Genomic DNA, 17,575 nt, shown 5'->3' with positions numbered 1-17,575 from the left:
TCTAGCTCTGGATTCTATGAAATTGTGTGCAACTGGCTTGGAACCCAAGTTTCCATTGTTAACTCCACAGTGTAAGAGTCAGGGCCCTGCCAGCCCTGCCAGTGCTAAGATCTTATCCGTTTAATTTGTTTAGTCGCTTATATTCCTTTGCTAGGAAACTCAAACCAAGAGCGGCTACTTTCCCTTATCTTCTTTAAAAGGGGGAGAAAAACATCACCCCGAACACCAGTAGCCCTAGAGCATTTGAAGAAGCTTCCTAAGCAGCCCAGGTGACATTCTCAAAAGGGTAACTTTCCTGGATTTTCTGCTTTAGTCGGTCCGGATTCCACCACAGCGCTCTCTCCGCTCCAAGGGGGGAGAAGGGTCAGACACGCGTGGCTTAGGGGAACGCGCTAGGAGTCAGAGATTTCCACCTTGAACCAAATCTGCCCACCCCGGATTGGTCTGATTTCTTAAAAGGGCTGAAGGTGTAAAATGTGCCAGCTTAGAGGCATTCTTCCTGGAGCACTCTTGGGACCCAAAGCTTTGGACTCAATTACTTCTTTCTTCCCATTTTTTTTTTTACTCCCTCCTCCTTAAACCGCAAATAGAAAGTAAGTTTGCCTTGGCAGGCTCCATCCTCTCCTGGCTTGCACGCAGGTAAAGGGTTACAGATTCTCGGAAGTATTAAATGCAAACTTTGAAGGATTTTATTTTCATCTGCAGTCACATGATACCTTAATGCCCAATGACACTAACTTCAGTGGCTCATCCAGAGGTCAGGCAAACTCTCCGGCTAAACAGGGCAGCCTTACATTTTTCACATTCACACGCCAGAGGCACGCGGAGCCATGGGAGATGGTAATCGGGCGAGTTCGCCGCTTCCTCTGCTGCTTGGAAACCCCAGGTAGGCGAACAGTACCTCGCTTGGTTTGGGAGTCGCGCCCTCGGACTACACTGCTGGGCGGCGGGTGGTCTGGGGTTGGGGGTGGGGCGTGAGAGGAGGTATGGTTTGGGATCTTTGGGCTTCTTTCATTTACTTCTTTATGTCGTGACTTTATTCTGGCTTCACTCTGAGCCTCCTCCGGCTACTAAGTTTACTTTCTTCCCTAAAAATGTTGGGAGGGAAATCCAATTTCGCCTCTTTCAAGGGGAAACAGGATTAGCTCACAAAATCCAAGACGAAAGGCAGGCACATAAAGGAACATCTCCACGGTCCTGACCTCGAGGACTTGGCTAGTCTGTGTATGGAAACGTGGCCAGCTAATGTCATCTTGTTCAAAATTACAAGTCATTTAACCCTTTCGTTGAAAAAAAAAAAGGATAGTTTGACTTTAAAAAAATTTTTGACCTAATAAAAAAATCTATTTTCTCTTCCTCCCCCCTCTCCATCTTGGGAAAAAGAAAATGAATATATAACAAATATGTAGAATAAAGCAAAACAAATTCATACTGTGACTTTTCTTTCTCCCCCTCCCCCCGTCCCAAATGACAGACACGGGAATATTTTGAATTGAAAAATAAAATCAGTGAAATTCAGCTGCTCTTTTTAAGCACCCGTGAAAGGCTGTGTTACCCTTCCTAGCCCCGGAAATGTACCCCAGGTAACTTGCCAGGAGCACGAGCCTAAGTCTGGGGCTGGGACTAGAGCCGGGGTGGGGAGGGGGCGGAGGGAGGGATGAGTAGCAAACCTGAGCTGAAGGGGAAGCAAAACGTAATAGGTGAAATGGACACGAACTATTTGCTAGATACTGAATAAGCAGACAAGCAAAGCCTGGCCACACTTGGGCGATTGTATCCCACCGACCTAGACGCACATGTATACTTATGTCCATTCGTGTGCATATACAAGATGAAAGGCTTAGTGCAGTTTTGAACTCTTAATACTTTTTAATTTTGTGGATTATTATATTTCAGTTTCCACTCCCCTCCTATTAACTCTTTCATTAATTCCCTGTAGTGAACAGTTTTCTTTGGGAGGAAGAATTTGGGGCTAGTCCGTTTAATTCATCAATTGAGGAAGTTTTTCCTCCCTGTAGGAATGTCCTGAGGTTTAGTCCCTTGTCCCAGTCTTTTTAGGAATGATGGCACTGTTCAAAATGAAAGGAGAGACGTTTAAATATTTCATATGACAAGACGTTTAAATATTTTGGATGACAAAGTAATATAGTCTGTTATTGTTCAGTCTTTTTTTTTCTGTGTATCTGACTCTTCTGACCCCATTTAGGGTTTTCTTGGCAAAGATATTGGAGTGGTTTGCCATTTCCTTCTCCAGCTCATTTTTTGGATGAGGAAACTCTGAGGCAAACAGGGTTAAGTGACTTGCCCAGAGTCACACAGCCAAGTAAGTGTCTGAGACCAGATTTGAACTCAGGTCTTGCTGAATCCAGGCCCCATGCTCTATCCACTGAGATACCTAGCTGCCCCTTCTAAATTCGAAGTTCCATATTTTGGATTTAAAAGGCAGAATTTTAATAAATCTCTGGTAACCTTGTACTGGAAAGCCATGGGAAAAGTCTAGAAGGAGCAATGGGGAGATAGGCAGAAATTAATGGTAATAGCAACTCATTGTAATATGAAGGGAACACCTCACAACTTTCCCCTCACAACAACTTTGATAGTGCTGATAGATATTTGATAGATAGTGCTAGTATTATTATCTCCATTTGACAGATGTAGAAACTGAGACTCAGATCAAGTAACCTGACTCTAGTCATTGGGAGGGAGGCCAGGACTGTGCTTTTATTTAATCTTGTTATCTGCCTCATACAGTTCTCTCTTCTTAGTTCATGTTTTTTGAACTTAACCTTCTAAACAATCACTCTGCTTTGGAAAATCAAGAGAAGCCCTGACTTGGGCACAGTTACTATACAGCTACTCAGAAGATAGGAACCATGGGATTTAAAACTGGAAGACCTTGCAGGTCAGACACTGAATCCCCTCATTTTAGAAAGGAGTTTAGGATTAGTGATTTCAAGTTTAGAGGCCATTTATTCCAACCCCATCATGTTACAGATGAGAAACTGAGGGCAAGAAGGTTTTTGTGACTTAGTCACAATCAGACAGTTAGTATTTGAGGCATTATTTGGAACCAGGTCTTTGTGACTCCAAGGCTGGCATTCTATCAACTAGAGTAGAATCATCAAACTTTTTGGTTTTTAAGATCCCTTTACACCCTTAAAAATGATTGAGGACCTCTCCCCAAGGGCATTTGCTTATGTGAGATATAGATAGATGGATGGATGGATGGATGGATGGATAGATGTTTGCTACATTAAAAATTAAAACATAGGGTGGCTAGGTTGCACAGAGAATAGAGCACCGGCCTTGGAGTCAGGAGGACCCACGTTCAAATCCATCCTCAGAAACTTGACACACTTACTAGCTGTGTGACCTTGAGCAAGTCACTTAACCCTAATTGCCCTCCAAAAAAAAAAAGCAAAATTAAAACACTTGTCATGAAAAATGTTTTCCACCTTGAGTGCTCCCTGAGTCCAGGAGACCCAAGGGTCCTGGACCACACTTTGAGAAGGACAGCACTATCACTATCCAGCTTTTCATGGAGAGACTGAAGTTTGAATCTGTACAGGGTCAGATGTAGCTTGCTAAATCACTGGGAGAGGACAAAGAGGAGACTGGCAGAAGGAAAAGAGAATGAGAAAAGAAGTGGGGTAGGGAGTTTTCTCATTATGATTATTTTCTGCACACTACCCTGTACCTACTTCTGAAGTACTTCTGCTTCCTCTGCCCTCCCCCCTTTGCCTCCTTTGGCTACTACAAGATTCATCTGAAAACCCATCTTGTGCACAAAGCTATTCTTGATCTCCCAACCCACAGCTACCTTCCCATCTCAGATTACCTGCCATCTGTCTATTCTGTGTGTACACATACATACACACACATATACACATATTTCATTATTTAGACATCTCACCTATTTAAAAGGTAAGCTTCTTGAAGGCAGGAAATGTTTTTGCCTTTCTTTATATCACCAGCAAAGTGATATAGTAACTCATATATATATATATATATATATATATGACTCATATATAGAATTCATATAGTAGCTCATAGTAAACACTTACTAATTGCCTTTTGACCAACCTGTTCCTCAGAGGTTGGTTACCACTAATACCTGAAATCATTAAGCATGACCACCTCATGCACAGACTAACCAATACACTCAAAATTTAAGCACACCTAGATTTTTTTTTAATCTAATCATCAAAAGGTTGATGCATCCAACTCAGTAAGGCACCTGGCAGCATCCTCTATGGGTAATGATCTGCCTTGCTCCCCACCAGTGAAGTCTTCGAACCCTGACAGCTTGCTGTATTTCACCCCCATCCTGGAGGCCCACCTCCTCCTGGGATTTGGGGCCAATTCTGGTTCTAAACATTGGAAATAGAAAGGTATTAGTAGCTGCTTAGCTCAGCACTGAATTATTCTTATTGAAGGTTCTGCTCAGTTTTGGTAAAAAAAATTATACTCTCACACTTCATAGTAATGAGATGGTTAGTCTCCTACTTCATTGAGAATGAGACCATGTGATGGTGTACTGTTAAGGGAATTTGAAGGTCTTCCCTGGCTCTTAATAGGCACATAGAGCCCTGTCCCAAAACTAATCAGGCTCTGGAGTTTCCAATTAAGTGCTGGGGTACGATGATTTCCAAGCTCCTCAGCACTCAGCCAATCAGATGCCGAGTCTTTGTTACATATACTGGGAGGTTGGCATTTTACTTTGGGGGTTTGCTTATGAGAAGACTTTGTGATTTCCAGGACTAGACATATGTTCAGGACCCTTGACTGCTCAGATATAAAGGCTCTCTCGATCCAGTGGTATATGTAAAGTATATAGCAATATTGCTTTGATTCAGACAGCCTTTTCTGTTGGTCTTTATGCTCATTTCTCTGCTTATATTCTCTATGTTTTCTGTGCTTTGATTTTCTCTGACGTTCAGGGTGCTGACCTTTCTCCTGAACTGTGAATGCAAATAAAAGTAGGATTGTTAACCCCTTTTTGAGCAGTAGATCAAAGAACCTGTGCTAGCAGGCTTTCCTGGGTATGCTAGGATGCTTGTTACAGATGGCAGCTCCCTTCTGGGCTCTTAAAACTTCTTAACATTATTACTCCTTCATGCCCTCCAGTCACCAAAAAAGAGATCTCTCTAATCTTCTCTAAGACTTCTCTTTGTTCTTCAATCCTTGACCCCCTCTGTCTTCCTTAAGACCTTACTCTAGCAGTTATTCTTCCCATGCATCTTCAGTCTTTCCCATACTATTCCTTGGCTCCTTTCCATTGGCTTACAAACATAGCCAGGACTCCCCAGTCCTTGAAAAGGACAACCTTGATTTTTCGATCCCATCCAGCTTCTTTCCTCTCTCTCTCTTCTTCTTCACAACCAGTCTTGAAAAAAAAGTTGACTACACCTGGTTCCTCTACTTCTTTACCACCCGTCTTCTCTAATCTTTGCAGGGTAATTCATCCCCCTGCCATTATACTGAAACTGCTCTGTCAAAAGGTCAACAATGATCTCCAGCTCAACCATATCCAAGTAATTTTTTTCACTCCTTATCTCCCTTTATTTCACCACCGTGTTTGACATGTACGTATGCTCCCTTACTGCTAGTCTCCGGACATTGGTGCTTTCATTCCCTCGAGCAGGACCCAGCAAAACCCCTTTGTTTTGTGCTCTCTGATGCATCTATTGTCGATTATTTTGCATTATAGTTATCTGTTTATGAATTATATCCTCTATCACATAATTTCTAAGACAAGGACCATATCTTATCTTAATCCTAAATCCATCGTTAATGCAATGCATCCAGCGACTAAAAAATTTGACTACATTCCCTACCTTATATTCCAGCCCCTTCCTAGGGATTGGATTTCATGCCATGTACCCCACTATCTCTACGACTGAATCTTTGATACCTACTATGAAACCTTGTCAATTTAACCAATTGCCTTCCTTTTGAACCTCTTCCAATTACCTACCCCACACCTTGTATTCATAGAAGATACTTAAGATCTTCAGCTCCTTTTGGATTTTGGCAAATGGTGTCTGTGTTCCACCTGTCATTTTCCTTGGCCAATTCCACTCTGGACTCAAAATAGACCTCTAGGCACATTCCCCAGGCCTGATCCCCAGACTTCACCCAACCCTGTGGGTATGTGTCAATTATCCCTAGTCTGGTCCATCCTATTATCTACTTAGTCATGGTTGTGACAGAATGAACACCTTTCAGCAACTATCTCCCTTTTCACCAAGAAATTCCCTTGGGCTCATAGAAACTAGAACTTCTAAAAGTGCCCCCTACAAAACATCAAGGCAATTGTTTCTTAAAACAAGAAATAGATGAATAGACATCCTAAGCAGATGAATATCTATCCCAAAACAGATCATTAAAAGGACCCAAAATACTGACTCATAGATTTCCTGATGCATCTCAGAAAAGCCACTCCTGAGTTTCAATTAGTGCTGTCAACATAAGGCAGAAGTGATAGATAGCATATCTTTAAAGGCACCACACCCAATTGATTCTATTCCAATCGAATTTTATGCAAGTGAGCCACAAAAAGAAAAAAAAAATTTCAAATAGTGACACAAAACATCCAGCAGTGCCACGTGAAAACCAGTACTTAGTAGATTATTCAATGTGCTCTCTATTTCTGAATGAGACCCATTAGATTTGGCTTTGATAGCTAACTTAGATTAGAAAATTTTCACAATGGAATTCATCTAGTTCACCATTTTAATTGTCACCAGGTATAGGGGCCTAAGAACTAGTGAGATTTGTCAACACTATTACCACCTTTCTACTTCCGATTTGAGTAGAAGCTCTGAAAAAATTAGACATCTCCTTCCCTCACAGCCCCAAAACTTCCCAGTATAGAAAAGTAATTCCAGTTAGAAATCTGTTAGAATAAATCCAAGCAAGTGTTTATAACAACCTCGTCTAGGATGGTGGTATTGGGGAAGGCAAATTGGAAAAAACCTTTGAGACAGCAATGGAGAACCTGCTGCCTCAAGGTTACATGTGGCCTTGAAGCCACAGATTTGGCACCCCTGCTTAAGATATGTATCAGGGGCGGCTACTGGCACAGTGAATAGAGCACTGGCCCTGGAGTCAGGAGGACCTGAGTTCAAATTCGGCCTCAGACACTTGACACACTTACTAGCCGTGTGACTTTGGGCAAGTCATTTTACCCCAACTGCCCTCCAAAAAAGAAAAAAAAAGATATATAGCAGAAGCAGAATCGGCAGACCTTGGAGACTGATTGAATAGTGGGGGAAGAAGGAGTTGAGGGAGGGTAACTGCAGGGAGGCTCCGAAAAGTCTTATGGAGACCTCGAAACAGCAACTAAATACTAGAAGAAAACTTGAAGCAGATCTGGTGCTTCCTCTCCATTGAGTAAGCCTTCTCCAGACACAACTGTTCATTTCCTAATTTTACTCCTGCTGAAATTATTGATATATCCCCACTAGTTGACCTATTTAAAAACTCATTTCCAGGAGCTCCCATTAGGTTTTAGTAAGTATATTTTGTGATTTCAGATATCAGATGTTTTCAATCAAAATTTGTAAATAAAACCAGAAAATTTTTGCATGGAGATAGAGGAAGTTAAAGGTACCGCTTTAGTTTCCAACATGGTAAGGGACCAGTTTGGGAGGAAAGATAAGTTTTAGACATATCAAGTATGAGAAACAGGAAAAACATCCAGGCAAAAATCTCTATTTTGCATTTAGAAATATGATTATAAAGCTCAGAGACAAGGTGAGATAACAATACCAACAGCTAGTATTTTATATTGTGCTTTATATAAGTTGTGTCATTTGATTTGATTAATTAAGAGTCTACATCAACAAGAAATTTAAATCCATGGGAGTAAATGTGATTACCAAGAATGGCACTGTTGGGGGTAGGGGGAAGAGGAATTTTTTTAAAGAAAACAAAGGAATACACACACGTGTATATATGTATGTTTGTGTGTATATACACACATACACATATATATGCATATATATATATGAATATACGTAGATATTTACAACTCAATCTTGATTATCTCCAAGGTCCTAACTTTAGAGTTTGCCCCTCCTGGATCATAATCTCCTGTTCTTCTATTTCTCCCACCACCTAAAACTGTTCTTCACCCTCATTATATCCAGTCCCTCTCTAGTTTCTCAGACCAGTGTTCTAGTAATACTTCCCTAACTTCAGCGTTTTGATCCTAAAATCGAGCATTTCAGGAAAGAAATCTTCTACCCTTGAATTTCTTGAGTCCTTGTCCTCCTGCTCATGGCCTCGTTGAGTCATTCCTCAGCCTCCAGTTTTCACCTCATCACCCTCCTCAAATATCTCATACCTTTTGATGGGGGAGTGTAATATAATATCAAGCAAAGGCAACTTCCCAGGTTCAAAATACCAGCATAGGTGCTCTCTATTTTATTCAGTAACAAACCCAGAACAGAGAAGATCAAAACATGACATCATTCAAAATACAGCATTTACTAAGTGTGATTAAATAATCTCCAAGGCCTACCCCACCCCAGGACTTTCCAATCATTCAATCAATTACAAAGTCTCTGTTCCAAATACTTCACCCCTAGGCTATACCTTAATTAAGTCCACCACAAAGCCCCTCTTCTCAAATGGAGATTAGTTTCCAAACATAAGTAAAATACATTCATTTGCTCAACCATAGAACACAAAAAGGTCAAAAGTTCCCCACCCCTGGATCACAATTGAATCTACCCCAGAGTTACATCAAGTTTAAACACAGCACTTAATACCCAAATGGAGGTCTTTTCTTCATCTTAACACGAGGCAAGTTCTCAGCAATCTTAGTTCCTGGAGAGACAAGGCTTAGCAAGGCCATAAGATACATTGCCAGTCCCTTCATGAATTTATCCTCTGTCTGTAGAACAGCCCTAGAACCCCTGAACACATTAGCAAAGCCCTCTCCCAGGATTTCTGTAAACATACAACAAGAAAATCTTTCTTCAGGGCTTCTGAACCAACAGAAAGGCTCCCAGACCCCTGCAACAACAGCACTGTCCTTCACCAGTGGACAGTATTCATTCTGTCTGCCGGACAGTCTCCAGACCCCTGCAACAACAGTACTGTCCTTCACCAGTGGACAGTATTCACTCTCTGTCTGCAGGACAGTCTCAGGCCTTCTTAACCAAATGCCAGGTTCCAGGACTTCTTCAACAGGACAGTCTTTCACCAGTGGACAAATCTGGCAAAATAACATCAAAACAGACAGACAAAGTACCAGCAAAACAGCCATGTCTCCTCAGTCCTTGGCAGCTCAGGGGGCAGGTCTCAAAAGTCCAGGGCAATTCAAAGCGGCCACCAGCAATCTCTTAGTCTCTCTCTCTCCACGAGGTGCTGCTTCCAAAAAGAACTTCCGCCTCTCTCTTGTCTCTCCAAATCTACATCACCAGCTCCTCCCACTTCAGGACTTTCTTTTCACATCAACAAGCCCATCCCACAGGTGGGATTAACAAACTCTGGGTTTTAATACAATCAATTTGAAAACCAAGCCAATACAGGGGAATCTTTAATTGCCATTACTATCACAGGGAGTGGAGATTTGAAATCATAGACCACCTGATCTTGTTGGTATTCTCTTTCCAGGTCCATCAATAATCATCTATTGAGTGCCTACTATATGTATCACTTCTTCCTTGTTCCTCTGTCCATCTGATCACTCCTTATTGTTTCTTCTACCTCCTGAGTTTGACTTTCTCTCAATACTTTTCCCTTAATTTCCTATTCTTTTCCCATACACTTTCCCTTGGTCATACCATACATACCCATGGCTTTAATAATTATCATTCTGTCGATGACCTCCAAATTTCCAACCTCTCTCTCCCTTGAGTTGCCAGTTCCAGATCTCCAAATACTTGTTTGAAATCATGTAGTGGATGAAGCACCAGGCTTGGGGTCAGGAAAACCTGGGTTCAAATCCTGCTTCAGATACTTACTGGATGAATCACCTAACCTCCCTGTGCCTCAATTTTCTTATCTATAAAATAAAGGAGTTGATCTGGATGGCCCCTAAGAAGATACCTTCCAGTTCTAAATCCATGATCTTACTGTTTCTACATGGATGTCCCCCAATGCCCCTAACTCATATAAAATATATCTAGAACTAAACTCATTATAATCTCCCATATACTCTCCCCTCCCAATAAAACTCCCTTCATTCCAATTTTCCTTTATTTCTATAGCAAAATCTTTCAGTCACCTGGTTATAAAACCTGAGGTTAGTCTTTGGTTCTTCCCACAAATTTTCAGACAATATTCAATTTCAGAACAATATTCAAATATTGTTCATTCTGCAGCTATGACATTTCACATCTGCTTTTCTCTCCAATCCCCTCTTTACTATTCTGATTCAAATTCTTATTACCTTAAGCTAAGAAAGCATAAGAACATAATCTCCCTGCCCTAAGTCTCTTCCCTATTCAATCAGCACTTCACATCACTATCAAGATAATTATCTTAATGTACATGTCCAACCGTTTTACTCCCCTGCTCAAAAACCTCATTGGCTCCCCAGTGCCTATAGGAAAAAAATACCAACTCCTCAGTCTGGTATTTAAAGTGCTCTATGACCTGATTCCAACTCACCATCCAGCATGATTTCACATTTTCCCTCATACTTTGTTTCAGCCAAATTGAACTACTGTTTCCCCATCTCATCATACACTTTCCTGCTAATGTGTTTATTCCCAGAGATCACCCCAGAGAGAGAACACACTCTCTCCACATTTCCATTTTTGGACATCTATCTTTCTCTAAAGGTCCAGCTCAGGTGTCGGTTTCTCTGTTAAGCTTTCCTGATTCATCCAGCAATAAGTGATCTCTCCCCCCTCATGTCTTCTCCTAGTACTTGGTCTGCTCTTTCTTATGGCCACACATTATCAAAAACTAGAGCAGGAGTTCATAACCCAGGGTTTGTGAATTTTTTAATAAAAAAAAATTTGATAACTATATTTTAACATAATTGACTTCTTTTGGAAAAAAATTTTTTTGAAAAGGGGTCCATAGGCTCCACTAATCTGCCAAAGTGGCCCATGACACACAAAAAAAATTGAAACTTACTGAGCTAGAGGACATAGGGGATGCAGGAGAGGAGGGAAGGACAGAAATGGAACCAAGATGAGAAGGCATGGATGGGTTTGTCTACATGGAGGTAGTACCAATATAGGAGAGAAGCAAGGGGATACATTTAAAGTCAAACTTATCTGAGCATGCATAATCTCTCGTTTTACATTATAAACTCAATAAGGGCAGGGATTTTTGTTTTATTTCTCATCTTTGTATTCCCAGCATTTAGCATAGGACCTTACACATAATAGATGCTTAATAAATGTTTGTTGAATTAAACTAGTTAGAAAAATGGAAGGAAAACCCAAAGCATGTAGGATGTCCTAAAAGTTTTGCTGCAGTTTTAAGCTATGATAACTTCAGAAGTATAAATGTTATAAACTTTTTTTTGCCTTTTTTTTTTGGAGGGCAATTGGGGTTAAGTGACTTGCCCAAGGTCACATGGCTATTTTTTTGTATAAATTGTCTGAGTTTGGATTTGAACTCAGGTCCTCCTGACTCCAGGGCCGGTGCTCTATTCACTGTGCCACTTAGCTGCCTGTAAACTGTTTTTTTTTTTTTAACAAAAAATTTAGTTACTTAAATTTCTTTGACACTTATTTGGTTCTGTGAATTTTTTTATTGTAAATTTTTATCTAATTATAAATTTAATTTTAACAAGACAGGTAGCCTGTCATTATGCATTTGCAAGAGTTTCTGGATGACCTCTCTCAGACCAGTGGATTAGTAGAGGAGGTGCTATTGCTTGGCCTGCTTGGTCACCTGATCTATCTCCGTCATACTATTTCTTGTGGAATCACATCAGAACTGTCACATGTGCATGAAAATATCACTCTTTGGATGATCTTCATGCTAGAATTGTAAATACAATCCTTTCATTCACTGAGCAGCAGCCAATGAGAGTTTTTACAAAATTGGAAAATCAGTTAGAATACTACATAGCAAAAGATGATGGTTATGTTGGATTGTAATTAAAAACATTAATGTTTTAAAATTTTAAATGATTAGCCTTTCAAATGTTGTTTCTGATAAGTAATAGCATTTATACTTCTGAAGTTATTAAAATTTAAAAGTGCACTAAGACTTCTAAGACATGCTGTATTATCAGAATGTAAAGAAATAACTACAATATAGTTCCTCATCTATACAGTAAGTCTTACCTCTGCTTAATACTTTTCCTTTTAATTTTAGTGTAGCCCTTTATTCTTTCTTTTTCTTTAAAATCCCAACAAAGAACAAACAATTGAATTAATTTATAGGATATGCCTTGTAGAGTCTTGGTTTTGGATTTATACATGGGAGACACCCTGCATAGCCTAAGCCTTTCAAGGCTTCCTTTAGCTAGACTGCTTCATAGGCTTTTTTGAAATAAGTAAGTGGAAAAGCCCAGTCAGATATTATATTCTTTATACTGCTCAGCCATCTGTATGACCATAAAGATGTGGCCTATTAAAGAAAATCACCTGAAGAAGCCTGCCTGTTTGACTCCTTGATATTATTAAGTATACCCTTGATTTGTGACTACCCCAGGCTCATAAAAAATAATATAGACAAAAAGGAAAACTAGAAAATGCATTGAGGGCTACTAATGTTTTCTGAGTCACCTCCACCAAAGTCCTACTTTCCATTATGAAATCCTATTCCAGTACCCCATCAAGGTATAGAGGTGCCCCAGTGCTCTCCAAAGCTGATGCCAGTGGGGTAGAAGCTCTGGGTGATGTCACTATCCTAGAAAGATTTTGGCTAAAGGCTAGTGAGCAAGCACTGCACACATTTTTCTTAGAATTGTAGGGTCTTCTGTTATTACTCTGTGTATCCCCTGCCTCCAAATTGGAGGGATAAGAACTATGCCTGTTATTTCACTGGGATAGAGAACTAATTTTTGATCACAGATGAACAACTTTTCTGCAATGTCTAGACTTAAGAAGTTGCTTAGGGCCTTAAGAGGGTTAATTGACCACAAATGTCACTGTTTTAGAGGCAGACCTTGAATACAAAGCTTCTTGGTTCTGAGCCCCATTCTCTCTATTCCTTATCATGCCACACTGTCTGCAAACTTAAGCAGTAAAAAATAATAAGATTTCCGTGTTGTGTATTGGCCACACTCCCAAATTTGAGAAGCATGCTTTCAATTGGATTCACTTCAAAAAAGTATTTACCGAGGACTTTCTATATTTATAGACACTTAGCAAGAAACTGGGGATACAAAAATGACTAGTCAGTCTTGCTTTTGGGGAGCTTGCAATCTACAAGAGGAGATAAAACACACAACTATAATATAAATCGGGATAAGATGGATTTTAAGAGCTGGAAATTCCTATGAGAAATCTGAAGAGAAATTAATTACTTCTGGCTAAAGGGAGAGAGGTCTTGGAAGTCAGCATCTATGTAGAGCCTTGAAGGATGGATTTCATCAGACTGGTTGAGGGGGAGTACATTGTGGGTTAAGGACCTAGAGGGCCATATGTGGCCTTGAGGCAGGTTTTCCACCCCTGGATTAGTGTAAGATAAGTCTTGAAAGGTATATTAATATTATATAACTGGGTGTTGCTTTAAAAAGTTTAGAGATAGGGAGCCATTGACAGTTTATGACAAAAAAAAGCAATGCAATCAGAAATATGCATTAGCAAGATTTCTCTGGCAGTAGGTATATAGAATGAATTAGAAGAGGGAGAGATGGGAGGCAGGTAGGCCAGCTGAAAAACTACTTTGGTAATTCTGTTGTTGGCAATATACTCCAAAAGTTATCTAAAAAACAAACAAAAATGAACTAATTCTTCCAAGATTTTCACAGCAGTATATTATGTCATTGAATTTTAAAAAATGGAAAGTTTCAATAACCAACCATAGAATAGACAAATTAATTGTGGAATGTCAATTTAATGAAATAATATCAACCCCTTACAGTCAACCAGCAAGCATGAGAACCATAATAAAATCTAGAAATAAATTTATGAAATAATTCAAAGCAAAAAAAGCAGAGCAATAAAAAAAAAGGAGAGCTATGGCCACATAGGAGGAAAAGTGAGTAAGAATGACTATACAAAGATGTCTGAGGACTTAAGAGGAGTGATGGAATCATGCTGTTTTATGCATTTGAATTCTTACTCATCAAGCAATTTAAATGAGCTGTATTGATCACAATATTACATTTTTTAATAAATATAATGTTTAAGATAATAGTGGAGGGGCAGCTAGGTAGAACAATGAATAGCTACTGGCCCTGGAGTCAGGAGGACTTGAGTTCAAATCTGACCTCAGACACTTAACAAACTTACTAGCTATGTGACCTTGGGCAAGTCACTTAACCCCAATTGCCTTGTCTTCCCTCCTCCAAAAAAAAATAAAAAATAAAAGAGGGGACAGACACAAGAGTTGTAATACTTAGGAATGGATTAGATGTTGAAGAAATCAGGAAGGAAAGCGAATCACAGATGAGAGCCAAGTTTTGAACGTAGGTGATAGGAAAAATGAAAAAGTTGAGAGTAGAGTCATAACTCATAGGAATATCAGTTTAGAGGGACCTTAGAAGCAATTTATTCCCACCCCATTGTTTTCCAAATGGGGAAACTTAGACCCAGCAAAGTTAAGTACCTTGTTTAAGGTTACACAGGTGACAAGTGGCAGAGACAGGATTTGAATCCAAGTTCCATGACTTGAAATCAAATTTTAGAAGAAAAATGTGTTTTGTTTCCTTGTTCAGTGCAACTTTTCATAAACGGAACCTTCTCTTATTGCCAAGGTTCAATTCTCAAAAACATCATTTTATAGGTCTTTAACTCTGGAAGTTTCCATGTGTGTAAAGGAAACAGGATTTGGAGTAACAGGCCATAAATTCAAATTCTTACTCTGGGGCTTACTCTCCATGTGACCCTCTCCATTTTGCTTAATTTCTCTGTGTCTCAGTACCCTCATGATTCAAAATGAAGAATGACAGTTTTATAGCCAGAAAATAACATATAGGTCATCTAGTCCTACACCTTCATTTTACAGAAGAGAAAATTATGCCCAGGGAGGTTGTTACTTGGCCAAGTTGATACGAATAGTAAGTAGCAGAATTGAGATCTGAACTCAGATCCTCTGTCTTCAAATATGGTTCTCTTTCCATATACTACATTACCTATAAAGCCCAGGTGTTTAACCTTCTTTGTGTCATAGACCCTTTAAGAGTCTGGGGAAGTCTAGGGACTCATCAGAATAATAGTTTTGAATGTATACAATAAAATACATAAGATTATGAAAGGAAACCAATTATATTTAAACAAAATATAAAGTTTCCCATCCATATTCACAGACACTGTGAAATCTATTCATATTACCTTTGTGGGTCCATGGACATCAAGCTAAGAACTCCAGCTTTAGAGAATCTCTAAGGTTATTTTATTTAAATAAGCTTTATTGGGGAGCGGAGTCAAGATGACAGAGTAGAAGAAGGACCTCCCCACTGCTCTGGCTTCCACCTTCCCCAATCTATGTAAAAAGGGGACTCTGAACAAACTTTGGAGCTGCAGAACCCACAAAATGACACAGAGAAGCTAACCTCCTGCTGAGAATAGGCCAGCACAGCGCTCTGGGAGCCCAGCCCAGCCCCACACCAAGGCTTTAGCCCTAGGGTGGGCCTGACCAGCCCCCGGCAGCTGTGGCCATTTCCAGATTTATCAACACATAGATGCGAAGGACAAAGTGAGAGGTCAGTGCAGTCTTGACTTTTGGTACCCAGTAAGTAGGAATGTGTGTCTTTTGCCGCTGGGGCGAGAAGCTGCTGAGCCACCTGGCACAGCCAGCCAGTGCCACATGGCAGCTTCAGCACCTGGCCTGCAGAGTGTAGGGGGACCAGGCGACCAGTCTGAAGGGTAATCGCTCTTGCTTTAACCTTATTGGATCTGGATTACAGTCTAAGGTGGATGTCTTGGGGTGTGTGTCCAGCTTGCCAGAGCGTGTGGAGCCCTCAGAGAGGGCACCCATCTAATACCTCTGGCAGCTGAGAAAACCCCAGCATTTGGGACAAAAGCACCCCTGTCTTGTGGCAGAGTCCTACTGTGGCAAAAAGCCCAGGGGTAAAGTAACTGAGGGGCAACATGACCAGGCAAAGGAAACAAAGCAGATGGAAGATTCCAACATTAGACTCCTATTTTGGGGACATAAAGGAGCAAAGCATGGAACAGGAGGAAGACAGTGAATTCAGAACTCCATCAAAAGCTTCAAAGGAAAATATGAGCTGGTCACAGGCCATAGTGGACCTTAAGAAGCAGATAAGAGAAGTGGAGGAAAAATTGGGAAGAGAAATGAGAACGAGGCAAGAAAATTATGAAATGAGACTCAACAGCCTGAGGAAAATCAAACCTTAAAAAATAGACTAACTCAAATGGCAAAAGAGGCTCAAAAAGGCAATGAGGAGAAGAATGTCTTAAAAAGCTAAATTTGCCAGATGGAAAAGTAATCTCAAAAGCTCAATGAGGAGAATCATTCCTTCAGAATTAGATTGGAGCAAATGGAAGCTAATGACTTTATGAGAAATCAAGATGCTGTTAAACAGATTCAAACAAATGAAAGAATAGAAAAAAAAAAAGCAATGTGAAATATCTCATGGGAAAAACCACTGACCTGGAAAATAGATCCAGGAGAGACAATTTAAAAATGATTAGACTACCTGAAAGCCATGATCAAAGTAAGAACCTAGAAATCATTCTCCAGGAAGTTCTCAAAGAAAACTGCCCTGATGTTTTAGAACCAGAGGGCAAAATAGAGTTTGAAAGAATCTACCAATCACCTCCTGAAAAAGATGCCAAAAAGAAAACTCCTAGGAATATTATAGCCAGGTTCCGGAATTCCCAGATTAAGGAGAGAATATTACAAGCAGCCAGGAAGAAACAATTTGAATATTGTGGAAACACAATCAGGATAACTGGCAGCTTCTACAGTGAGGGATCAAAGGGCTTGGAATGTGATATTCCGGAGGTCCAAGGAGCTGGGTTTAAAACCAAGAGTCACCTACCCAGCAAAACTGAGTATCATGTTTCAGGGAAAAATATGGTCATTCAGTGGAATAGAGGACTTTCAAGCATTCTTGGTGAAAAAACCAGAGTTGAATAGAAAATTTGACATTCAGATACAAGAAGCAATAGAAGCATGAGAAGGCAAACAGGGAAAACAAATCATAAGGAACTTTTAAAGTTGAACTATTAATATTCCTACACAGAAAAACAATAATTGTAACTTATGAAACTTTTCTCAGTAGTTGAAGGGAATAGAAATACATATATGTCTATCTATATATGCGGGTATATGGGCATATGAATACATATGGGAATGTGTGTATACATGTTTACAGGTATACATAGATAGAGGGCACAGGACTAATTTAACAGGAAGGGATGATACTTAAAAGGTGAAATTAAGAAGTGAGAGAGGAATATAATGAGAGGAGATGGGAAGTGACAGAATGGGGTAAACTATCTCATATAGAAGA

At 40.0% G+C, this 17,575-nt stretch overlaps 1 protein-coding gene across 1 annotated transcript in view; it reads left to right on the top strand.

The window, feature by feature from the left end:
- Window positions 1-590: 590 nt before the first annotated feature.
- The window catches only part of CUNH4orf19 (chromosome unknown C4orf19 homolog), a 106,623-nt gene continuing 89,638 nt past the window's right edge, over window positions 591-17,575 (top strand). Inside the window, exon 1 of the mRNA XM_069068665.1 lies at window positions 591-886. The gene's annotated coding sequence lies outside the window, so the exon portion shown is untranslated. The remainder of the gene's footprint in view (window positions 887-17,575) is intronic.

This window comes from Petaurus breviceps, unplaced genomic scaffold (genome assembly GCF_028583685.1).
Source record: "Petaurus breviceps papuanus isolate PSGF00001 unplaced genomic scaffold, PetGlider_PUasm1.0 140, whole genome shotgun sequence".
NCBI classification, from domain to species: Eukaryota; Metazoa; Chordata; class Mammalia; order Diprotodontia; family Petauridae; genus Petaurus; species Petaurus breviceps.
This window is presented reverse-complemented; position numbering and strand designations above follow the sequence as displayed.